This window comes from Acartia tonsa, chromosome 5, assembly GCF_053477335.1.
Source record: "Acartia tonsa isolate MP-2025a chromosome 5, ASM5347733v1, whole genome shotgun sequence".
In the NCBI taxonomy this organism is placed as follows: domain Eukaryota; kingdom Metazoa; phylum Arthropoda; class Copepoda; order Calanoida; family Acartiidae; genus Acartia; species Acartia tonsa.
Genome location: NC_137264.1, coordinates 440,920 through 466,656, shown reverse-complemented (window position 1 = coordinate 466,656; position 25,737 = coordinate 440,920). Strand labels below are relative to the sequence as shown.

At 35.8% G+C, this 25,737-nt stretch overlaps 1 protein-coding gene and 3 long non-coding RNA genes across 8 annotated transcripts in view; 2 read left to right on the top strand and 2 right to left on the bottom strand.

Moving 5' to 3' along the window:
* Positions 1-6,867, bottom strand: part of LOC145318477 (uncharacterized) — a 195,931-nt gene extending 189,064 nt beyond the window's left edge. The window contains exons 1-4 of one of the 4 annotated variants that reach the window (XR_013879349.1): positions 6,779-6,867; positions 6,370-6,443; positions 1,153-1,249; positions 419-507 (exon numbers count right to left, since the gene is read on the bottom strand). The gene's annotated coding sequence lies outside the window, so the exon portion shown is untranslated. Of the gene's footprint in view, positions 1-418; positions 508-1,152; positions 1,250-6,369; positions 6,444-6,778 lie in introns of those variants that run through there. The other 3 variants (XR_013879350.1, XR_013879348.1, XM_080159746.1) reach the window with 3 other exon arrangements.
* A 316-nt stretch (positions 6,868-7,183) lies between these two features.
* LOC145318480 (uncharacterized) lies at positions 7,184-23,924 on the bottom strand. The gene is made up of 5 exons (XR_013879353.1): positions 23,829-23,924; positions 21,416-21,512; positions 20,723-20,794; positions 9,868-9,957; positions 7,184-8,218 (listed from the first exon to the last, which is right to left on the bottom strand). It is a non-coding gene; the product is annotated as an uncharacterized LOC145318480 (long non-coding RNA).
* Positions 10,242-19,778, top strand: LOC145318479 (uncharacterized). 2 transcript variants are annotated; one of them, XR_013879351.1, is made up of 4 exons: positions 10,242-10,576; positions 10,763-10,890; positions 19,334-19,461; positions 19,685-19,778. It is a non-coding gene; the product is annotated as an uncharacterized LOC145318479 (long non-coding RNA). The 2 variants fall into 2 exon arrangements; XR_013879352.1 differs by lacking the exon at positions 10,242-10,576 and having other exon boundaries at positions 10,587-10,890.
* A 337-nt stretch (positions 23,925-24,261) lies between the features above and the next one.
* LOC145318481 (uncharacterized) lies at positions 24,262-24,987 on the top strand. Its single transcript, XR_013879354.1, has 2 exons — positions 24,262-24,688; positions 24,946-24,987. It is a non-coding gene; the product is annotated as an uncharacterized LOC145318481 (long non-coding RNA).
* Positions 24,988-25,737: the final 750 nt, after the last annotated feature.

Sequence of the window (25,737 nt, the reverse complement as noted above, 5' to 3'; positions counted from 1 at the left end):
TATAATCAGAATATAAATGTATATGTCTAAATTTGTTGCAAAGCTGCTTAATTACAAGATAAGAACTTGATTATAGAGATGCTTTCTTCTAACATTGTACTTAGTTGTAACAGGAATCAGTATTCCAAAAAATCCAATGAATAGGATTATGATGAAACATAAATTTTTTAAAATGATTATATAGCTGCTACGCTTTCTGAATCGTACCTAACTACTACAGGAATCATCATACCAAGTTTGATATTGAAAGAACAATTCTAACATGATTAAAATAATGAAAAGAGCTTATTATTCCGGACAGAGGTACGGACGGACCGACCTTTTTTTTTAGAAAAGCTTTGCTTTTAAACATCAGCATTGAATAGCATTAGAGAATGAGTCTGGAGAAATGCCATAAGGCATAAATAATATAAAAATACCTTATAATATAAAATAGATCTGTATAATGGATTTCTCTCTGTTCACTGTGTAAGTTAGTTACTGACTGACAATGATTCAATTATCAACCTAAAATATAAACAATATTTAACTCTTGTTTATTAAAATAAAACTGCACAAAATCTCCGCCCATTTGCTTAAAAATGATGCTAAACTTGGTCTCCTCCCACTTTTATTTAGAAACTGGACAATTAAATACTTTTGTTAAAGGGTGGTGATATTATTTAAACAAAAATTCTGGCGGCAAATTATTGTTTATTATTCATTATTACATAAGTAGGTTTTTAAATGTAAATATGTTATGTTATGTTATTATATTTATGTACTAGCGGCTACGCCCCTAGAGGCCTCTATTGGCACTTTGAATGTTTTTTTATTTAAAATATCTTATTAGAGAAATAATTGGTTTATGTTTTGTTCAAGTCTCTTTTTCGGGAGGGGTAATTTTTTTCTATGGGCGATTTCTCTTGGGAGGGTAGTTATAAACCTTCCCGGGACCTATTAGAAGCTACCCTGTTAAGGAGAACCCGATCGGTTCAGCGGTTAGCGAGATCCTTTGGTACAAACACACAGACATCCTGTTACTTTAGTATAGGGATTATAGAGGCTAAAACAGAACAAATGTAATCTGATTGTGTACCTATAGACCAATACAACAGCCAACAATATTATAGATTTGCTCCACACATAAAATATGAAAATAAATTAAAGCACCTTTCATGAGTTTATTCCACAATCAAAATTCCTCTGCAGATTTCTCTCCGTTCATTGTGAATGTTAGTTGCTGACTGACGTTGATTCAATTATCAACCTAAAATATAAACAATATTTAACTCTTGTTTATTAATAAAACTGCACAAAATCTCCGTCCATTTACTTAATAATGATGCTTAACGCGGATTCCTCCCACGTTTAATCAGAAACTGGACAAGCAAGGGGGGAGGAAGTTTTGCCACTTTCGCGTAAACAGTGTGCTGTGGACTAGGTATTGATTTTAGATTATAGGTTATTTAGGATAAAAGTTTACTTTTAGGTATTAGTTCACGTATATTTAATCATTTTTTGAATAGGTCTCCAGGTTCAGGTGCTGCAGGCTGGAAGGTCGTTTCTGGACAGGTAAAAAAATTAAAATTTTTTGTTTGAAGAGTTAGAGAGCAACTTATAAAACAAAATATGCTTCTTTTTGAATGTTATTAACATATCTGCAGAAAAAATTAAATTCGGCCTCCAGGTTCAGGTGCTGCAGGCCTCCAGGTACACTCTGGACAGGTAAAAATTAAAAAAAATTATTTGAAGAGTTAGAGATACACTTATTAAACCAAATATGCATCTTTTTGAATGTTATTACCATATTAGAAGAAAAAATGACAATCGGCCTCCAGGTTCAGGTGCTGCAGGCCTCCAGGTACACTCTGGACAGGTAAAAATTAAGTTTTCTTATTTGAAGAGTTAGAGGTACACTTATTTAACCAAATATGCATCTTTATGGATGTTATTATCATATTTGCAGAAAAATTTAAGATCGGCCTCCAGGTTCAGGTGCTGCAGGCCTCCAGGTACACTCTGGACAGGTAGAAATTAAAATTTCTTATTTGAAGAGTTAGATGTACACTTATTTAACCAAATATGCATCTTTTTGGATGTTATTACCATATTTGAAGAAAAAATGACAATCGGCCTCCAGGTTCAGGTGCTGCAGGCCTCCAGGTACATTCTGGACAGGTAAAAATTAAAATTTCTTATTTGAAGAGTTAGAGGTACACTTATAAAACAATATATGCATCTTTTTGGATGTTATTACCATATTTGAAGGTAAATTGACAATCGGCCTCCAGGTTCAGGTGCTGCATGCCTCCAGGTACATTCTGGACAGGCAGTTAAAAAAATTATTTAAAGAGTTAGAGGTAAACTTATTAAACCAAATATGCGTATTTTTGGATGTTATTATCATATTTGAAGGTAAATTGATATTCGGCCTCCAGGTACAGGTGCTGCAGGCCTCCAGATCCATTCTAGAAAGGTAAAAATTAAAAAAATTTATTTAAAGGGTTACAGGTACACTTCTAAAACCAAATATGCATCTTTTTGGATGTTATTATCATATTTACAGAAAAAATTCAAATTGGACTCTAGTTTCAGGTGCTGCATGCCTCCAGGTACACTCTGGACAGGTAAAAATTAAAATTTCTTATTTGAAGAGTTAGAGGTACACTTATTAATCCAAATATGCGTGCTTTTGGATGTTATTATCATATTTGAAGATAAATTGACAATCAGCCTCCAGGTTCAGGTACTGGAGGCCTCCAGGTCAACTCTGGACAGGCAGTTAAAATATCTTTTAATACTTTTTGATTTGGACACCTTACCTGGATCCTGTTGACTGCTGGTTGTTGGTAGCCAGTTAAAAAATCCTAAATGGTTATTTTTGAATTGATAGGAATGGTTTCTAAAAAGAAATTAAAGATTTTTGAGATCTTTTTAGAATATATTAAAACAAAATCACATTTTCCTTTGAAGTCTTTAGACGTCATGACATTGTTGATAGACCAACAGACCAAGAAAATGCTTATTGGCATAGGGAATTTCCAACTAAAAAAAAGTAAGCATATTATCTTGAGTACCTAGTTGCCAAGAAATTTACATTTATTCCATAATATTTCTTACATATGCACAGACAAACAGTCGGCCATTTAGAATATCAGAGGAACTTTTAACAAATATAGAATATAAAAATAAATACAATTTTTGCCAGAAAGTGTCAGGCATTCCTGCCTTTTTCTTTAGACGTGGATTGAATATACAATCTAAGAATTTCTTTATATTTTACTAACCTGGATGGAGAATCTGTAGCTCTGGATGACATCTGGATAAAATTAACCTCTTTCAGTAGTAATTTTAAAATTATTTCACTAGCATCTATACTTTATAATCTGAATCCTATTGAAATTGCATTCCCCATTCTGAGTATCTGTAATATTATATCTTAGACAGAATTATATTTGGTTATGTGTGGAAAACCATACATAAACAAAAAGTAATAAATACAGATCTATCTAGCTGGCTCCTGGAGGCCACCTTGGCCCTATCTGGAGCACAACTCAAACCTTTCATCTAAATAAAACAAATTATAAAATTGATTTTTAAAACCTGTCCAGCAGGCTCCTGGAGGCTACCTAGAGCCTGCCTGGAACAAAAATAGAAGACTTACTTAATAAATTTTGTCATATTATTACATTTTAATAATTTTCTATTTAGAAACCTTTCCTCTAATATCAAATATTACCTTTATTGGAATTTACCTTGCCAGAGGCCACAAGCAGTCATCAGTGGTCACCAGGATCCAGGTAAGGTGTCCAAACCAAAAGTATCAAAAAATATTATAACTGCCTGTCCAGAGTGTACCTGGAGGCCTGCAGCACCTGAACCTGGAGGCTGATTGTCAATTTACCTTCAAATATGGTAATAACATCCAAAAAGTTGCATATTTGGTTTAATAAGTGTATCTCTAACTCTTTAAATAAGAAATTTAAATTTTTACCTGTCCAGAGTGTACCTGGAGGCCTGCAGCACCTAAACCTGGAGGACGATTGTCAATTTACCTTCAAATATGGTAATAACATCCAAAAAGATGCATATTTTGTTTTATAAGTGTACCTCTAACTCTTCAAATAAGAAATTTTAATTTCTACCTGTCCAGAGTGTACCTGGAGGCCTGCAGCACCTGAACCTGGAGGCCGATTGTCATTTTTTCTTCAAATATGGTAATACCATCCAAAAAGATGCATATTTGGTTAAATAAGTGTACATCAAACTCTTCAAATAAGAAATTTTAATTTTTACCTGTCCAGAGTGTACCTGGAGGCCTGCAGCACCTGAACCTGGAGGCCGATTGTAATTTTTTCCTCAAATATGGTAATAACATCCAAAAAGATGCATATTTGGTTAAATAAGTGTACCTCTAACTCTTCAAATAAATGTTTTTAATTTTTACCTGTCCAGAGTGTACCTGGATGCCTGTAGCACCTGAACCTGGAGGCCGATTGTCAATTTTTTCTCAAATATGGTAATAACATCCAAAAAGATGCATATTTGGTTAAATTAGTGTACCTCTAACTCTTCAAATAAATGTTTTTAATTTTTACCTGTCCAGAGTGGACCTGGAGGCCTGCAGCACCTGAACCTGGAGGTCGATTGTCATTTTTTCTTCAAATATGGTAATAAAATTCAAAGAGAAGCATATTTTGTTTTATAAGTTGCTCTCTATCTCTTCAAACAAAAAAAATTTAATTTTTTTACCTGTCCAGAAACGACCTTCCAGCCTGCAGCACCTGAACCTGGAGACCTATTCAAAAAATGATTAAATATACGTGAACTAATACCCAAAAGTAAACTTTTATCCTAAATAACCTATAATCTAAAATCAATACCTAGTCCACAGCACACTGTTTACGCGAAAGTGGCAAAACTCCCCCCCCCCCCTTATTTTTGTTAAAGGGTTGTGATGTTACCTATTTAAATAAAAATTTTGGCGGCAAATTATTGTTTATTATTCACTAGGGGCTTTTTTTCTAAAGGTTCAGGGGAGAATTTAAAAATTTATTTTACATTTTTTTAAGATATTTTCTGTATTTTATAACATTTTATAACTCTTGATATCATTTTATAACTCTTTATAACATTTTATAACTTTTTATATTGATTTATACTATTTAAAACCTTTGGATTTTTTCTTTTTTTTACTGTTTTTTAAACTTTCTTTGCCATTAGCCTATTTGGGGCTTCGCCCCTACAGGAGAACGAAGTTTTCACAATCTTTTTGAATTTGATAAAACAAAGTTTAAAAGAAGAAAAGAAATCTAAAAAGAAGAAAAATAATTGAAATATAAAGAAAATATAAAAAAGTATAAAAAAAATATAAAAATTTATAAAAATATATAAAAACATAAAAAACATTAAAATTTTTGGGGGGTAGGGACTGTCCCACCCCCCAAGAAAATAGCTTAAAACCACCACAGGACCAATAGGTATATACCCTGAAGAGTAGAATCCAATCCGTTTAGTGGTTACTGAGATCTTAAGCTTCAGACGGACGGACAGACATCATTCTACTTTGTATTATAGATTATTACATAAATAGGTTTTTAATTATATATATGTCAATTGGTCATATTCAAACAATCCAAATATTACAGTCTGACAAAAAAGAATATTGTAGATTTGCTTTGCACATAAAATATGAAATCAAAGTAGGAAGCTATCTTATATTAGTGTGTCCCAAAGAGTAGTGGTTAGCGCACTACGCTGTGGTTGGGAAAATCCGAGTTCAAGTCCCTCATAGATATTGCACTTGGATGACAAATGCTGTTGCAATTTGTCAGAATATGATCACGCAACCTTCCCTGTGATGTCCTTAGGTTGTAAGGAGGGAGATTTGGAGGAAGTTAGGATCCTACCTATCAAGCAACTGTAATCGTGCTTTCCCTCGTCCATGCTCCTCATTCATATGAGAGTGCCATTAATTAGGGTGGCTTAATATGGAACACCTGCCAAAACTCTAGGCCAGGGTGATGTAATAATTGAATAGCTTCCACGAGAATTGCGGGTCAGCTTGTAATGTAACATAGAATACACTCAGCTGTGCGCGAAGCTTACCAATCTAGGATTGGCCAAAGGATTCTCACCTCCAATCTCCTCGTGCATCTGAATCCTAACTTCAGAGAATCAAGGCTACATACATACATCTTATATTAGTTTATTTCATAATAAGCATCAAGAAATTATAAGAACAAACATTGTTCTGAGAAAGAAATAAATATATTTTTTTGAAAACTAGATGTTGTTTTGCAAAATGGAATCTAAATTGACTATGTCGCGTAATGACGTTAATTCACAAAATATTAAAGGGTATCTTAAAAAATTATATATTAATACCTTAAAATAAAATGTACAATGGATTTTCTTATTTGTTCACTGTGAAGGTTATAGTTAATACTTGTATATTCAACCTAAACAAATGTTGTTAATGTTGTTAATTATAAATGGTCAAGCTTCAATAGGTAGAGAGAAATTAAGTTGACATTTTAGTAAGGGGTAAGCATAACCCTAAATTCTGATGGTAGGGGGTTTGGGAAAAAAACATTAATGTCAAAATTTATCTGATTTAAATCAAATTACAAAGGGCTCAAACATAGCACAAACTTTTTGGGGAAAATACTTATTCAAATTTTTTTAAGGGAAGGATAATCACATTTTTCCCTTGGAGGGAGTTGTTACTCTACCTTAAGAGATATGACACTCTCTATTTCCTCTCAGAAACCTTTTGTAATAAAAAGTGAATAACCTGTGTGTTTGTAAACAAAATTAGTAGAAAACTTCTTTCTTATTGATATCTATACTCTGTGCATTTTTGTGTTTTTTATATATTCATCTGAAAATAATATATTTACATTAGACAAATATTTTATTTACACTACAAGATAAATGATTTGTATTTAAACTGGAAAACAACAAAATTACTTATGTAAAAAAAACATTTAAACAGCAAGTTGTAAGTGAAATAAAATGGAGACAGATTTAATGTGGAGATCCTGTAAAACCAAGTGTAAAGTAAGTATATCTAATTTAGAAACAAAATAAAAAAAAATAAATATTCACATATTAATGGAAATAAACACAAAAGCTTGGACGTTGTTTTGATTTGTGACAAAAATTAATAAAATTTTTAAGATGAAAAATAAGATTTAGATTTTTATATGAATTGAGCATTAATCCTGTCTCTGTATATAAACATTTGTATCTTATGACAATTAAAGGTTTATATTTCTATTTTATGATGATCAATATCAATATCATCAATTCTATCTTCATCATAATTCTGTTGACAAGAAAGAGGATCTTCTATTTCATGTTTAATATTTTCTTTAATATTGTCAGCTCTCATCTGGATAGAGAGAGGATCTTCATCAACTATTTCTTCTTCTTTAATTTCTTCCTTGATATAAACTTCTTCACATTTCATTAAACCTATAGATACAGAAGTTGGAACTGTATTAATACAGCTTTTCATCATTTCTAAATGTCCAGGGGATAACTTTTTATGAATTCTTTTATGTCTACTCAGACCACTATTCTGATAAAATGTCATTTCACATTGATCAGACGAATATGGTTTATCTCCAGTATGGATCCTTGTATGTTTAGACAAATCACCCTTTTGTGTAAATGTCTCTTTACATAGATCACATGTGTATGGCTTCTCACCAGTATGAATCCTTTTGTGGACAGTCAAGTTACAACTATTTGCAAAGGTCTTTCCACATTGATCACATGAGAATGGTTTATCTCCAGTATGAATTCTTTTGTGTCTAATCAAAGCACTTTTATCATAGAAAGACTTTTCACATTGATCACATGAGTAAGGTTTCTCTCCAGTATGAATCCTTTTATGGACAGTCAAGTTACCATTTTTTGTAAAAGTCTTTTCACATTGATCACAAGAGTATGGTTTCTCACCTGTATGGATTCTTTTGTATTCAGTCAATGTACTACTAGTTGTAAAAGTCTTCCCACATTGGTCACATGAGTATGGTGTCTCTCCTGAATGGATTCTTTCATGAAAGATCAACTTATCTTTCCGTGCAAATGTCTTTTCACATTGATCACATGAATATGGTTTCTCTCCAGTATGAACCCTCATATGAACTACCAAGTTATGTCTCCTTGTAAAATTCTTGTAACAAATATCACATGTAATCATGCTGGTATTTCCTCTCTCAATCTCCTGAAATATTAGTTTTGTTAATAAAAACACAAAATTGGTTTTCCGATATTTTTAAATAAACACAGCATTCAGGTTCAAACTGAAACAAGGATGACAGCTTCCATAGAAGCAAAGCAAGAAAAAACAGCCTGTCAGACAACCAAAGAAAATTATAAAAATTATATTCAAGCTAAATAATTTTATGTACAGACAAATGTAAGAAAGGTTGGCTATTAAAAATTGTAAAAAGAAAGTAATAAACAAGGATGACAACATTAATAAAAATGAAGCTGACAAACATACAGTGACAGCATTTATATAAATTGTGTACAGAAGTTAATATGGTTTTATAACCCAACCAACCCCGCCCCCTAGTTTTAGTTTTTATAATTGATGTTTATAATAATATTAAACAACCCCTCCTATTGTTCTAAAAAATCAATGAAAAATCTAGTTAGAATCTAATATTTTTAAAGTTTGGGGTAAGCACCCCTTTACCCTCATCCCTGGACGTGTATGATTTATTGCGGTAAATAAAAGTAATACATTCAAATAAAACTGGAAATAAATTTTGAATAAAAACAGTGATGACAACATCTAAAACAGCCAATCTTAAGGGATAAGACTAGACAATGGCCAATAAATTTATGTACATTCCCTATGATGATGCACATAATTACTCCTGTTGTAGATTAAAATTAGTGGTTGAAACGATTTAACACTCAACTTAATGTATCAACCAATCAAAATTCACCAGTGTCCCCAAAGTTGTTAAGCAAACAAATAAGAAAACGTTATTATAAAACTTTGGGGACCTCAAAGAAAAATTTGCAATCTATCTTTGATAAAAGATGAGAAGATGCACATTTCTTATAAAAATTTGAATCATAGCAGTACATACAGACCATCACATCAAGTGATATATAATAGAGTAGGTGCGATATTCGGAAATGGCCAGCAAATTATTTACAAAATAAGGATGACAACATTCATAAAAGCGAAGCTCTGAAACAATAGGACAAACGAATTGAATAACTAAAATATAAATGTTTAAGTCTAAAAAAAATTTATAAGTAAATTTGTTATGAATTATAGGATACTGTTTTAAGGATATTCTTACATTTTTAGACCTTGATCATAGAGATGCTTCCTTAAAATATTGTACCTTGTTGTAATAGGACTAAGTATTCCAAAAATCAGATGAATAGAATAATTATAACACATAAAAAATTAGTTGTTAAAAAAGTTAAAAATCAACACAACTTAACTAAACGTACGGACATTCTAGAAACTATTATATAGTTGCTAAGCTTTCTAAATTGTACCTAACTGTTATAGGAATCATCATGCAAAGTTTGAAAATTATAGGTCAATTCTAACATGTCCAAGTTAACGAAAAGAGCTGACTGTTACGGACGGACGGGTCGATTATAAATATAGAAAAACCCTATTGCGACTTTCAATTAAGTCTTTGAATATTAGCCAATACCATCGGAAATAATAACACAGCTAAGTTGCTATAAAAGAGGAAATTGACATTTGCTATCAGAATAAATATGTCCCCACCACTTGAACCAGAAAGTTACCAGTTATACATCTTAACATATACATTTATTGATCAGATAACAATTCTTAGCCTAACTATATTTGTAGGAAAGAACAAAAAATACCTTATAATATAACGTAGTTCTGTATAATGGATTTCTCTCTGTGATCACTGTGAATGTTAGTTACTGACTGACAATGATACAATTATCAACCTAAATCATAAACAATAGTTATATTTATTAAAATTAAAGCGCAACAAAATCTCCGCCTATTTACATAATTCTGATGCTCATCAAGGCTCCTCCTACTTATAATCAGAAGATGAGGTAGGAAATGTTTCTGTAAAGGAGGATCATACTGAATACAGATTCTGGCGGGAATTATCATCATATTGTAAATCTGTCCACGTCGTTTTTTCATGTAAAACAAAAAACCGTTAGTAAAAGTTGATTTATCTTATATGCCTGTCTTGTTTTTACAAAATCAGTTTAACTGTAATGAATGTTATTATTTAAGGACTTCTGTGATTTCCCCCAAACAAGCAAGTGGATCACGTGCAAAGGAAATTAAGAAGCCTAGAGAAGAAAGAATCTATAGTTTTATCTCTATTGTATTATGTACGTCCTTAGATGGTTTTATAATGTTGGAGTTGTACCAACCAAGCCTTCTTTGTATGTATAGTTTTATCATGTTTTTAATGATAGGGCCTATCAATGTAATTTGATTAGGTTTCCAAGGTTTTATTTTATATTTATATCTAATTCTATTTTCAGACCAATTTCACTGTAAAAAATGTATGTACATCTTATGCTAATCTGTGATGTATTTAAGGTAAATATTTATGTATATTAATAGTATTGACGAGTCAAAGCAACCAAAGATAAAGTGATACGCTCCTAATACGCTCATAACTACGATTATTCTATTCATTATATAAGAAAGACACGCTCCTAATGATATAGAAATACGTTTGAAGAATGAAAGTTTCATGGCTTTAGCTTATACTGTATTCTCTAGGCCTATGGGGAATGCTGTGCACGCTGGATTCACTGACACAAGCAAAACCAAACCGAGAAGAATGCCATGGATTACTCAAAGATTAAGCTGCTTGGGATTGGCCCGTGCTTTACCAACTCTTGCACAATGTAAGATTTTAATATTTTATTTTATTATATTTTTCCATTTTTACAATGCCTTTGTTTTATGGTAACTAATCTTGTAATAATTGGACACTGTAAAAAATTAATGTCCACAACTTTTAATGTGAATTGGTCTGATAATTTTGTCCTTATAAAGCTTTTAAGAAATTATTAATAGATTCAAACAAAAGTAAAGTAAAAGACAATTAATTCTTTCTTTCTTTTTCAGGTTTTTAAACCGTTCAAAGTATAACCAAAGCTTTATAAAAGTATTGTACATGAGCTATATGTGAACAGTCTGAAACTGTGTTAAATTTTTCAGAGTGTAAAGTGACTAAATACGGGTTAGTTTGGCCAAAACCCAAAAATGATTTTTTACAGTGAATTGAATCCTAAAGGTGAGAAATAAAATATTTCCCGTACAGTTTAAAAACATTATAAAACCATACCCCATGGATGGGGAAGGCGAAAAAGTCTAGATCGCCAAGCCCAATTGTCGGTTACCGCCGTACACGCTCAAGATCCTTCAAGGCGGTAGCGGCTAAAGCCCCGGCGGCGGGTGATTGCCGCCGGACGAGCTTAACCTCACAAAAAGGGCTGACAATTAAAGATATTGAAAAAACTAAAACAATATTACAATACATTGTTGATAATGAAAGTGTATTTAGTGATAATAGCTCATGTACATACTTTGAAGATGAACCATACCTGCCCCTGACCGGAATCCAGAGCCACGTACATGACTTGGAAAACACAAGCCACAGTGACGAAGAACTACTGGGCCGTGTAACAGATTACAGCTTCTCCAACCCGGCAGCTAGAAGGGAACTTTTAAGTAGTACAACCGATGATGTTATTGATGAGTTTGACCAATCAGCACAGGAGAACACCAGCACCGTCACTGTTGTTGTAAGAAACACATTAATAGAAGAACCGTCGGTTAGAGCTATATCACCAGCAGCTATAGCAGTTGAAGGAATAGGCCTATTAGAAGCACCTTCCTTAAACTGTGGTATTTCATTGTACCCGATAGTGGTGGAATCAAATGAACACCCAGCCGCCAGGAAACAAGCGCCGCCAGCTGCTGAGCCGCAACTCCAGCCGCCAGCCGCCGAGACCCCGCCAAACATAAGTTATACATCCAGCGAGAATTCAGGAAGTGTAACACTGCCCCCAACTCCAGAGTCAACAATGGCTGCGTCTGAGCCAGCGGCGGCAGCTGTAGAAGCCGCCGACTTGCTTGTGGAAGCTGAAATGATATGGAGTGACGACTTTTCTGATGTAGACATGGACAAAATCCCACTGTCCATTTTGAAGGAATTAGCCAACACAGCAGTGGGTTACAAGGACAGGCTAGGGTCGGCCTTCCTTGCCGTCTGCCGACTACCAAAGGACCAGCTTGGAGAACTAGAGGATACCTCCAGGCTCACCAAAGTAAAAGACTTGTTTGTGAAATTTAAAAATGCAGCCTGGCCAAAAGTAATGGTTGCGGAGACAGCTGCTTCTAGTCGCAACACCCCAATGCTTGATCAACGACCAGACAGCAGAACCAGCCAGATGTCAGAAGCCACACAATCAATTGTTATAAACCGTGTACAGAGCCGCAAGGATACAGTGATAGATTCAGCAAGGAAAATTGGAGACCAATTGATGAACCTAGTTGACCAACACCCAGACACCAACCAGAAGCTAATAATTTTGGAAGGACAGTTGGAAACAGCCAAATTGGAATCTAAGGAGCAAGTTGAAGCCCTGAAAGAACTTGCGGCCGCAGCTACAAGTGTCGGAATGGCAGCTGAGGCCCAGTCACTAGCTGAAGCAGCAGATTTGTTGATTGAGTTGCGGACAAGTGCAATTACGAGTGTTAGAGGAGCCAGAGCCGCCCTTGGTATACCAGATGGTCCTGTCACTAGATCCCTGATCCTAAACATGGCTGCGCCTAAATTCAAGGGAGACTTCAAGGACAGCTTGGACTACTTCACGTTTAAGAAACAGCTGACAGAATACTTTGACTCCGTTGGAATAGCCTCCTTCTCAGACAAACTATTGAAGTTGAGAAATGATTGTGTTGCTGGAGCCGCCAAGGAAGCTATCGTGACCGCCACAACCTTCAATGATGCCATGCAAACACTAGAGGACCTGTATGCCAAACCAGAAGTGCTGCTAGCCGTTAAGCACCAGGAATTGTTGTCACTTGGACCGTGCCCGGAAGGATTGCTGGCCAAACGGACGTGGTACATAAACGTGTCTAACAAGTATGAGAACGTACAAGCCCTAGCCGAGGAACATGACATAGAGGATTTTTTGATATCCAGTGACCTAGCCCATTGTATAACTCAAGCAATGCATAAGCTTGACCGGGAAAAGTTTGAGCAGAAGATCGTCAAGGCTAGACGGCGGGCAAGAACTGTTAGGACAACAAAACGGTTTATTGGAGAAAAATTAAATGAGTTCCTGATGGACACCATAGATGAGCTTGGTATGACGCTTGATTACAGAATCACTAATGGTTATGGAAACGCCACCGAGATGATGAAAGGACTCCAGTTAGATGGCCGCCGCCAACTGCCGAAGCCCCCAGCCGCCGGGCAGCCACAACGGAGCACTCATGTAGTTGGTGAAGCAGTTTCAGACGAATATGAACATGACACAAGTGACGAGGACCACCCAACACCTAACACAACCACTGACCATGACGGGCAGGAACCTGACAACTTATCTCGCCGCCAGCGGAAGAAGTTTAGGCAGGCAGGCAGCACTTCTGAGGCTGCCGCCGCCATCGCCGTGAACCAGTCGGGAACCAACAGCGCAGAAAGTGCGGGGTCACGCTCGATTCAAACAACTAGAACGAAGGTACCTACAAGTGTTAAGTGTAGGTTATGTGAATCTGAACATGAAAGTATGGTTTATTGTGAAAAATTTCGGCAAGCCAGAGTTGAGGACAGATGGGTACTGTTGTTGAAGGCTCGTGCATGTTACAGATGTTTGCGGTCAGATGCTATGTTTTGGTACAAGAAACGAAAGGAGTGGTTTGTCGAACATAAACCATTTTGTTCCGACAGGTTTGTCTGCCGCCATGGGCAATGTTCGGAGAATGATGCAGGTAAACAAAACCACTTGCTTGTCTGCAAACACCACATCCAGCAAAACAGAGATGACCACTCCGCATTTATGGCATCGGTTGATCTGGAGAGGTTGAAAAACTACAGACGATTTTTCTTCACGGCGCCATCAGTTATGAATGTATATGAGTCTAGAGAATTACCGCCGGCTGAACTAGTACCACCCCAGCAAAAAACAGCCCGTACTCCTATATACATGCTACAGTATGTGCCCGCCCCAAACAACTCTTCATTGCTATTGTTTTATGACTCTGGATGCATGGAAGCCGCCATTAATGACAGAGCATACTCCCTACTGGACACCACATGTATTAGCAAGACCCCAGTTGTGTTAAATGTGGCTGGTGGCCACTCGTTCCAGAACCCGTACGGATACGAGGAGATTAAGTTGCAGAAAGAATCGGGAGATTTAGCAAGAATCACCGCATTGAGAATGGTTGAAATCACAACGGAGATGCCGGCCTGGGACCTGTTGGAGGCCTGGAATGAGATTCAGGCAGAATGTGTTCCGGATACAGGCCGCCGCCCGCCGCCCACCTGCCCGCCAAGAATTGGTGGTGGAACGGTGGACATTATGTTAGGTGTCGAATATATGTCACTTTTTCCTGAGCTGCTTGCTGAGTTACCAGGTGGCCTCCGTCTGTACAGGTCAAAGCTGGCAGGTGTTGATGGCCACCAGGCAGTCCTGGCCGGTCCGCATGAATCCTGGGCAAGAGCCGCCACAGCTGCTAATATCTTGGGCCCCCGAGTCTACTTTACATCTGAAGTACGTGCATTACAAGCTGTGGGAAACACTCTTGATTTCCAGCTTCCCCTAGGTACCGCTTTACCTGCCGTTCCGGGACCAAATGACAACAATTGGTCACAATGTGTTGATTGTGGATGTTGGGAAGAAGTCTTGACCGAAGTTGGTCCCCATGATAATTATTCTGTCAATGCATGTTTTCAGTCAATCTCTGCTGAATTAAGGAAGTTTGATGACTATGAAAGTATTGGCGGTGAACTGTCTTACAGATGTGTGTCTTGCCGCAATTGCAACGCCTGCCGCCGAAGTGATGAATTGGAGGAGAAAAGTTTACAAGACGAAGTTGTGCAAAGTCTTATTGAAGGATGTGTGACACTTAATGCTGAAGAAAAGGTTGTCATCAGCAAGCTACCATTCATCAAAGATCCTGAGGCAAGGTTAACGCCAAACCGGTGGGTAGCACAGAAAGTTTTGGACACGCAGGTTAGAATAATCGACAAGACGCCAGGGATGAGGGAAGCTGTGATTAAGGCACACAACAAGTTACGAGACAAAGGACATGTTGTTCAGTTAACAAGTTTGCCTCCAGAAATCCAGGATATTGCCCGCCAGGAAGGATATTTTATTCCATGGAGAACAGTTATGAACCCTGGAAGCTTGAGTACGCCACTCCGCCTTGTTTTTGACGGCTCGGCAAGGACACCTGGCGGAGATTCATTAAACGAGACATTAGCCAGAGGAGAAAACAAGTTGGGACGGCTACTGCACTTGTTAATCCAATTCAGGTATGGAAATTCGGCATTTAGTGCGGATGTTGCGATGGCCTACAACACAATTAGACTTGACCCCCAGCACTATAAATACCAGAAATACCTATGGAAAGAAAACTTGTCGCATGAAGAAGCAGCAATAACTATGATAGTTATAACACTTATTTACGGAATCAAGCCATCAGGGAATTTAACAATATGTGGATTCCAGAAAGTTGCTGAACATGCTAGAACCCTTGGTGAAATGTACAGGAGAGGAGCAGATGCGTTAACTATGAAGGCTTATATGGATGATATCTTCAGCAGTTTTGCGACAGATAATGAACGGGATTTGACAGCAGACAGTTTGGAGAAAACCCTGGGCCTAGGTAGTATGCATGTTAAAGCTATAACAAAGTCTGGGCTGCCACCGCCAGATGATGTAACGGCTGATGGTGAATCTGTTGGGGTTGTCGGCTACAAATGGTACACTGAATTGGATATTTTGAAATTGGACATAAAACCTACAACATTATCCAAGGCTAAACGGGGTAAACCGGCGGCACCTGTCGGAGACAATGTGAAGGAAGCTTTGATGGAAGGTAAATTCACAAAGAGAGTGTTAGCCGGATCTGTTGCTGGAATCTTTGACCCGTTAGGATTGGCGGCGGCATTCACTGGAAACCTTAAGGTAGATATGTCAGAGGTCTGTCAAGTAGCCAAGGATTGGGATGAGGTTCTCCCACCACACATGCTAGATAAATGGGTAAGGAATTTATCAGAAATTCAAAAATTGGCAAAATTGGATGTCCCCAGAAATGTATCGCCTGGAATGGATGGGTTAACCCTAATCGTATGTGCGGATGCTTCACAAATGCTGGCGGCGGCAGCTATATATGCCAGGACAGAGTTAGAGGATGGAACTGTTGACTGCAACCTAATTATTGCCAAAACTAAGTTAGTGAAGAAAGCCTCAATACCTAGGGCGGAGCTGAGAGCCGCAACCCTGGCGGCATCATTGGCCCATGTGGTAAAACAGAACCTTGGACAGTTTGTAACGGATGAGATTTATGTGACAGACAGCTCTATTACGTTATTCTGGCTGAATCAGGACCAGAGACCATTGCAGATGTCTATTAGAAACAGCGTCATAGAAGTTCAAAGGTTGACGGATGTTAAAAATTGGTTCCATATTCCAGGACCTCAGAACCCGGCTGACATACCTACCCGTTCTGTAACGGTGGACGAGATAATTGGCGATAGTGAATGGTTAAAGGGTAAACCATGGATGTATGGAGCTAGACAAAATATGCCTCTGAAATCAGTAAGTGAATTAAATCTCACAGTGGAGGAAAAGGCTACAGCAGCTGAAGGTCTCAGAGCTCCAGGTATAATAATGTCATGTCAGACGGCTAAGGTAGAAGACAGATACAAGTTTTCAAGATACATTGTTAATTTTAGCTGTAAATCCTGGCCAAAAACGATTAGGCAGATAGCTGTGGTTAAAAGATGCATTTCCGTTTGGCGACAGAGGGCGGCAAAAATTGACGGCGCAGAATCATTTAATGTTATTGGCGGCAAGACCATAGTTATGTTAACCCAGGAAGAAATAGTGGCGGCTGAAAGGTATGTGTTCCAAGTAACAACCCGAGAGACAAAATACTTCAACAAAAAGGAGAGTTACGAGAAAATTGGTTGTATGAAGGATGGAGTATTATTGTACAATGCACGTATTATGGATGGAGAGAGACCAGAAACCATACCTGGAGCAATGTTGGATGTTGGACCACTCACATTCTGTGTCCCAATAGTTGATCGCCATAGTCCCGTTGCTTATGCAGTCATGTTGTATGCACACGAAACTTTAACTCATCATGGAGGAATCAACTCAACGTTAAGAAGGAGTAGGGAGATTGTGTTCATACTTAGAGGTATGTCTTTGGCCACAGAGATCAAGGAGGCTTGTCCGTTCTGTCGGAGGTATAAACAGAGGATGATACAGGCAGAAATGGGTAAGTTGCACCCGTCCAGATTTACCCCAGCCCCGCCTTTTTACTTCACACAAGTTGACCTTGTAGGCCCATGGAGAGCAAGGTGTGAACATGCAGGACACAGAGCTGAAGTTAAAGTATGGGGAGCTGTATACAAATGTGCAACAACTTTGGCCACTTGGGTAGAAGCAATGCCAGCCTATGATGCAGATAGTTTTGTCGATACATATCGGCGATTTTCGGCAAGATTTGGACACATTGGTGTCATGTTTATAGACCAAGGAAGCCAAATAATGTCAGCCTGTAACAAAATGGAGTTTTCATATGCAGACTTAGTCAGAGGAGTTAATGTGAAGGGTGTCGAGGTTCGCCAGGAGGTCTGTCCAGTGGGATCCCATGAACAGCAGGGGATTGTTGAACGTGCCATCCGAGAGGTAAGAAAGATCTTTAATGCTGTTTTCAAAGGTCTTAGGCTATCCATTATGTCTTACCTAACTTCCTTCTACTATATATCCAGCGAGCTAAATAATATACCTATCTGCATTGGTGGAAAGTATACAGGACTGGACAATTTAGATCTCATTAGCCCGGCAAGATTATTACTTGGCAGAAATAGTGTCAGGGCGCCGGTTGGAATCGTTACTGCGTGTGTGCCATCTAAATGGCTAGAGACTGTTGAGAATGTAGCAGACGCCTGGTGGAAGGTATGGGACGAGGAATGACTATCTACTTTGGTACCAAGGCCACCCAAATGGTTGGAAGGCAAACCAGACTTAGTAATTGGAGATGTCATATTGTTTATGAAAGATGGGAGAGAAGCTGACTTAGGTGACACAATTTGGCGGACAGGCATTGTTGAAGATATCAGGGTGTCCCGGGATGGTGTAATAAGGAAGATTACTGTCAAGTACAGAAACCCTGGTGAAAAGGTGTTCAGATATACTGACAGATCTGTTCGTACTATAGTAAAGCTGTACAGAGAAGGGGATCTTGATTTATTGTCAGAACTCAACAAAGCAGCAGTTGGTGCTAATAAACACTACCTTACTTATGGACAGCCAACAAAATCTAGCGTGGGACCCGAACAGAGCCAGTTTTCCTGCAGATGTGAACAGAATCAAGTCTAGACTTTCAAGTGAAAAGAACTAAACTCTAAAATGAGCAATGTGAAAAGAATTAAAACTCTAAATTTAAAAGGAGCTATGTGAAAATATGTTACTTTAAAAAGGAGCTATGTGAAAATATGTAAACTTAAAAGGAGCAATGTGAAATTCAAACTGTAAAGAAATCAATGTCAGTCCTTTTTTCGTGGCGGGAGTGTAATGAATGTTATTATTTAAGGACTTCTGTGATTTCCCCCAAACAAGCAAGTGGATCACGTGCAAAGGAAATTAAGAAGCCTAGAGAAGAAAGAATCTATAGTTTTATCTCTATTGTATTATGTACGTCCTTAGATGGTTTTATAATGTTGGAGTTGTACCAACCAAGCCTTCTTTGTATGTATAGTTTTATCATGTTTTTAATGATAGGGCCTATCAATGTAATTTGATTAGGTTTCCAAGGTTTTATTTTATATTTATATCTAATTCTATTTTCAGACCAATTTCACTGTAAAAAATGTATGTACATCTTATGCTAATCTGTGATGTATTTAAGGTAAATATTTATGTATATTAATAGTATTGACGAGTCAAAGCAACCAAAGATAAAGTGATACGCTCCTAATACGCTCATAACTACGATTATTTTATTCATTATATAAGAAAGACACGCTCCTAATGATATAGAAATACGTTTGAAGAATGAAAGTTTCATGGCTTTAGCTTATACTGTATTCTCTAGGCCTATGGGGAATGCTGTGCACGCTGGATTCACTGACACAAGCAAAACCAAACCGAGAAGAATGCCATGGATTACTCAAAGATTAAGCTGCTTGGGATTGGCCCGTGCTTTACCAACTCTTGCACAATGTAAGATTTTAATATTTTATTTTATTATATTTTTCCATTTTTACAATGCCTTTGTTTTATGGTAACTAATCTTGTAATAATTGGACACTGTAAAAAATTAATGTCCACAACTTTTAATGTGAATTGGTCTGATAATTTTGTCCTTATAAAGCTTTTAAGAAATTATTAATAGATTCAAACAAAAGTAAAGTAAAAGACAATTAATTCTTTCTTTCTTTTTCAGGTTTTTAAACCGTTCAAAGTATAACCAAAGCTTTATAAAAGTATTGTACATGAGCTATATGTGAACAGTCTGAAACTGTGTTAAATTTTTCAGAGTGTAAAGTGACTAAATACGGGTTAGTTTGGCCAAAACCCAAAAATGATTTTTTACAGTGAATTGAATCCTAAAGGTGAGAAATAAAATATTTCCCGTACATTAACAACCAATTTAGCCTAATTGTTTGACATTTATTATAATTCAAAATTATGATGCAATCATTTTCTGAACACAAATTAGACGTGAAACAAAATCTGCCTAATAAAAGGTTATTTTTTTTTTGTTTATCTTCGCGGCTAACCACTATTTGACATATTTGAGAAGAAAAAAACTGTAAAGGTTCACTACTCCAAGAAAAATTCGGCATATGCACTTCATGCAACTATCTCTTTGAAAAAAAACTTTTAAAAGAGAAAATTGTGACTACAATTATATTGTGCACAGAGGTTCAAATGGCTTATACATACAACCTCCAACGCTTTAAATTAAATAGATACCCAAGGACGTCCAGGGGGGGGGGGAGTTGTGATTACCCCCCGCAAACGAATTTGGGGGCACCCCCAAAATTATTTTTATTTTACCCCCACCCCCCATGTAAAATTTACCCCTTTCTTACCCCAACCATTTAAACAATTTTTTTTTTTTGGGGGGGGGGGGTAAATACCACCCCCCAAAATAAATAATCCTTAACAAAAAAATGTTGGCGCGCTTCACACGCATTTTTACTACTAAATATTTAATAGTTTTTCATAATTAGGTAGGTACCTTTTTACATTATTAAATTACCCCCCCAAAAAACTTTAACCCGGAGGTAAATAATTTTTTTTTTGTGGGGGGGAATTTACCCCTGCCAACAGATTTCAGGTAGGGGTAATTACCCCCCCAAGCAAATTTAACCCCCAGGGGAGATAAAAAAAAATGCGCCATTTTACCCCCCCCCCCCCCCCCACCAAAAAAAAACAAAACAAATTACCCCCCTTGCTTGGACGCCCCTGTAGATACCTTGTGATACAAAGTAGATCTGTTTAATGGATTTCTCTCTGTTTGCTGACTGACAATGATTCAATTATTAACCTAAAACATAAACAATAGTTAACTCACAGAAAATAGTAGTAAAACCACAGAAAATAAAAAAAGGGATCAATGTTTTCCGCGTATTTTTCGTAAAGTTGTATGCTCTAAGACTTTAAAACAGGAGTAGAACTATAAAATTTTGGCATGACAGTTGCTCTAATATTGTACAATAAAGAACTGTGAAGACGCCTCCGAAAACCGGTATATCACGTAATTTAGATTTTTCTCGCCAAATTAAAAAAAAACTGAATTATAAAAGACAATCATACTATTTTCTAATAAAGTTGACCTTTTATTTGCTCTGGATACTTTTTTGGATTTTAATATTAAAAACATGTCACAACTCTACCAAAAAAATGTAAGGTGAAAATATTATATGGATGCTTGTCTCAAATGATAACAAATTTGGCGGTTTTTTTTCACCCCATTAAAGTAACTGCCATGCCAAATTTTAGAGTTCTACTCCTATTTTAAAGTCTTAAATCACTCGCCTTAATGGAAAATACGCGAAAATAATGACCTCCTTTGTTATGATAATGTATATTAATATAATGTATCATCTCCAACAGGATGAGTGTAAACTTAGTGTAAAAACCAATGCAAACAATGAAATTAAAGTACCTTTCATGAGTTTATTCCACAATCAAAATTCCTCTGCAGATTTCTCTCTGTTCACTGTGAATGTTAGTTGCTGACTGACATTGATTCTATTATCAACCTAAAACATAAACAATAGTTTATTCTTGTTTTATATAAAACAAAGCTAAACCAAATCTCCGCCCATTTACTTAATAATGATGCTCAACGCGGACTCCTCCTACTAATACCTTATCATGGAATAATACACGGCAGCGATGATGAAAAGAGACAATCAAAGGAAAAACACACAGCTCAATTTGTAGGAATATATTTCGATTAAATCACATCTAATCCTTGTCAACCTTCTATTATTCTTTACTGTACAAAGGTTTGTTTGAAATCAGAAATAAATTTATTCTGGCGGGAAATTATTTTTTACCTTTATGAAAAAAAGACAAAGAATAAATAAAGACCTAATCTATCCTACCTACATACTTAAGTTAGGTTAGGTAATGTTAAGTAACCTTGCAGGGTTAGGGTCCCTAAATTTATGTATGTTGTAATTTAGTTCTTTTGTACTAAAATCGTATTTTAGCAACTGTAACAAATTAAACTTTGTCAAACCTGTACATAAATATTCTTCTATAAGTTCTTACAATTAATAAAACAGATGAAAATTAATATATATTTAACAAAGGGAGAGGTAGCTTTTGCAGAATTCCGTTTTGGTGTGAGTTTTAAGATTTCAAAATATGAGTAGAACCAAGGAGTAAGGGAGGGGACAATGGGCAGTTAATTCAATTTAGTATTTGCAATATAGCAACCTTTAGTGGAAATTTTTGACTTTTTGAATTGTTTTCAATTCGAAATGCACCATCCTTAAACTGATGCTTTACTACAAGCCTTTGATTCTAGAGATCAAAACCCTTGGTTACAATTCATTTCCATAATTGTTATTATTTAAACTTCGGAAAATTAAGGAAATATACCATTTTACTTTTACAACATCTTTTAACCAAATTTTTTTATTGTATTTATTAAAAAGCTTAGACATGAAAAAGCCTTTAAATAATTATATTACAAAACTTACTAAAACAATTACCTTCCTACAGAACTTTTAACTCAAGTTATTTCATTTAACGAAATAAAAATGAGATACCTTGCGTCAAACATAAATAAAATAGTTGAGAACATAAGTACATCTTAATTTTAAAGATCTTAAGGTTTAAGTAACATATCTTAGGATAACTGGTAGCTGCGCTCCTAGCATCCAGGACAGAAAAATAAAATAACACCATCTTGAGATTTTAATGATAAACAAACCTTGAACAACTCAGGACTTCGTGAATTTTCCCTAAAATTTTGAAATTAATCGGATCATTACCTACAGAAATATTAAGCTAAAGACAAAAAACTTTTGCCTTTACATTAAATCAATAAGAAACATCTAACATGTCTAAAGTAACGAAAAGAGCTAACCGTTACGGACGTACAAATGTGCGGGACCTAATTATAGGAAGGCTTTGCTCATAATAACTAACAATCTTAATATAATTTCTTTCTACAACGCACTAATCGGAATGAATTAACATTAAACAAGAATTAGATATAAAAAATGTAATGATTCAATTTACAAAATAATTTTCAAAATCAAAATATTCTGTCTGCTTGTTATTGTTTATCATTTTGTTGACGCGCTAGTTTGCCGCGAGATTATGCATGATTTTGCGTGACGTCATTCATAATTGGTCCCCAAGATTGGTTAGAAACTGCTAAATTCTTGCATGTTCCCTTTAAGCCAGTCCCCAAAGTCTGAGACTCCTAAAAATTGAATATTTGATCCATTGTCCCCTCCCTTACTCCCTGGAGTAGAACACTAAAATATGGTATGGCAGTTGCTCTAATATGGTACAATATAGAACTGTGAAGAAACGGCGGCAAAAACCGCCGCTGAAAACTAGTATGTCCCGCTAATTTTTTTTTTGCTTTTAAATTACATAAATTTGAATCATCTAAGACAAACTTATTATTATCTAATAATGTTGACCTTTTCTTTGCTCTGGACACTTTTTTAGTATTAAAAATATGTCCCAACTCTACAAAAAAAAAGGGTCCGGAAAAAATATAGGGTAAATTTTTTAGAATAAAAGTTTGTCTCAAATAATTCAAAATTTGCTAATTTGGGAAGAAAACGCGAAAAAAAAAATCGGCAGTTTTTGGCGGGAGCGGCGGTTCAGCCGCCGTTTTTTTCACAAATCTACGTTATACCCCATTAAAGCAACTACTATGCCAAATTATAGAGTTCTTCTCCTATTTCAAAGTCTTGAAACTCACACCATTACAGAATTCTGCGAAAGCTACCTAACCCTTTTCTATAACCAACAGTTTAAATCCTATTAAGATGATGCCCCTAGAGAATAAGGTGGAGCCTTTAGTCTGAATAAAAATAAATAACCTGTGTATTTAGAAACAATATTGGTAGGAAACTTGTTTTCTTTGTAACATTGCTATCTATACTTGGTGCATTTTTATATATTTTGAATATTTATCTGAAAATAATATATTTACATTGGATAAATATTCTATTCACACAGAAACCAATAAATTAATGATTGTCATTATGCTTAAAAACATCAATATTATTCACAGAAAATTAAAGTAAAATAAATCATTGTTAAAAAGTAAAAATTTTTTACAAATAAAATTGCTTTTTAACAATTAAAATGATATTTAGATTTTTATTTAAACTGAGTAATTGGCATTAATCCTGTCTCTTTAAATAAACATTTGTATCCTATGACAATTAAATCTTTATATTTATATTTTATGATGAGCAATATCAATATCATCAATTCTATCTTCATCATAATTCTGTTCACAAGAAAGATGATCTTCTATTTCTTGTTTCATATTTTCTTTAATATTGTCAGCTCTCATCTGGATAGAGAGAGGATCTTCATCAAATATTTCTTCTTCTTTAATTTCTTCCTTGATATAAACTTCTTCACATTTAATTAAACTAATAGTGTCTTGGTACTTATATAGTGTGTTCCTTGCGGGATCGAACCCCACCTAAACCTTACTAGAAATATGAGCAGAAGACGACTTTTGTAGTTTGAAATCATATTATCTAAGCAATGAAGCGCGGCATAGCCATATGTATGCGCCCCCACGCGCTTTCTTCCTTTGTATTGTTTGATGCCCTCAGCACGGCACATGTTATGTGACGAAAAATCCTGTTCTGCATAGAATGAGTGGTTAGCTGTGTGTTTTTTTACCTCTATATACTTCCTGGCTTGATATGAATTAAGACTGGTGAGTATTCTTTCTTTTTAACCTTTGAATTTTGAAGAATAGAGTGATTTTTTTTGGTTTAAGATATAGCAAATTGATTTCTTTATTTTTTCATTAAAATAGACCAAATCATTGACTTATTTTACCTACGAATAATTTTATATATTTTAAAATGATTCTGTTTGAAATTTATCAGTTTCTGTTAAAAAATATGCACGTTTTCTTATTCGTTGAAACATTTTTAATATTTTGTATTAATTTTGTTATTATCTTTTTAGATCCCACCGTTTCATGGTGTAAATACACTATTTGTAACTGCATCAGTGCCTTATTCATTGGAAGTAGTGAGGATGATTGTGCTTCATGCACTTAAGATCTCGTAGACGGCCACGTAGGCCTAAGTACCGAGATATTCGGCCCAAAGTACAGAAACAAATAGATACAGAAGGTTGATCTGTATTATTACAAGTTTTCACCATTTCTAAATGTCCAATGGATTTATTATGATATGCTAGGGCTGAACTAGAGATATGATGTTTGTCACAAAGTTTACATGAGTATGGCTTCTCACCAGTATGGATCCTTTTGTGTCTAGTCATAGTACTTTTATCAGAGAAAGACTTTCCACATTGATCACATGAGTATGGCATCTCACCAGTATGAATTCTTTTGTGTTGAGTCAAATTACTACCAGTAATATGTCTTTTTACATTGATCACATGAAAAAGGCTTCTCACCTGTATGGACTCTTTTATGTCTAGTCAATTCACCACTTTGCCTGAATGTCTTTTCACATTGACCACATGAGTATGGCTTTTCACCTGTATGGATCCGTTTGTGTTTAGTCAAATCACCATTCCGAAAAAATGTCTTCCCACATTGGTCACATGAGTATGGTGTCTCTCCTGAATGGATTCTTTCATGAAGGATCAACTTATCTTTCCGTGCAAATGTCTTTTCACATTGATCACATGAGTAGGGTTTCTCACCTGTATGAACCCACATATGAACAACCAAGTTATCTCTCCGTGTAAAATTCTTGTTGCAAATATCACAGGTATTCATGCTGG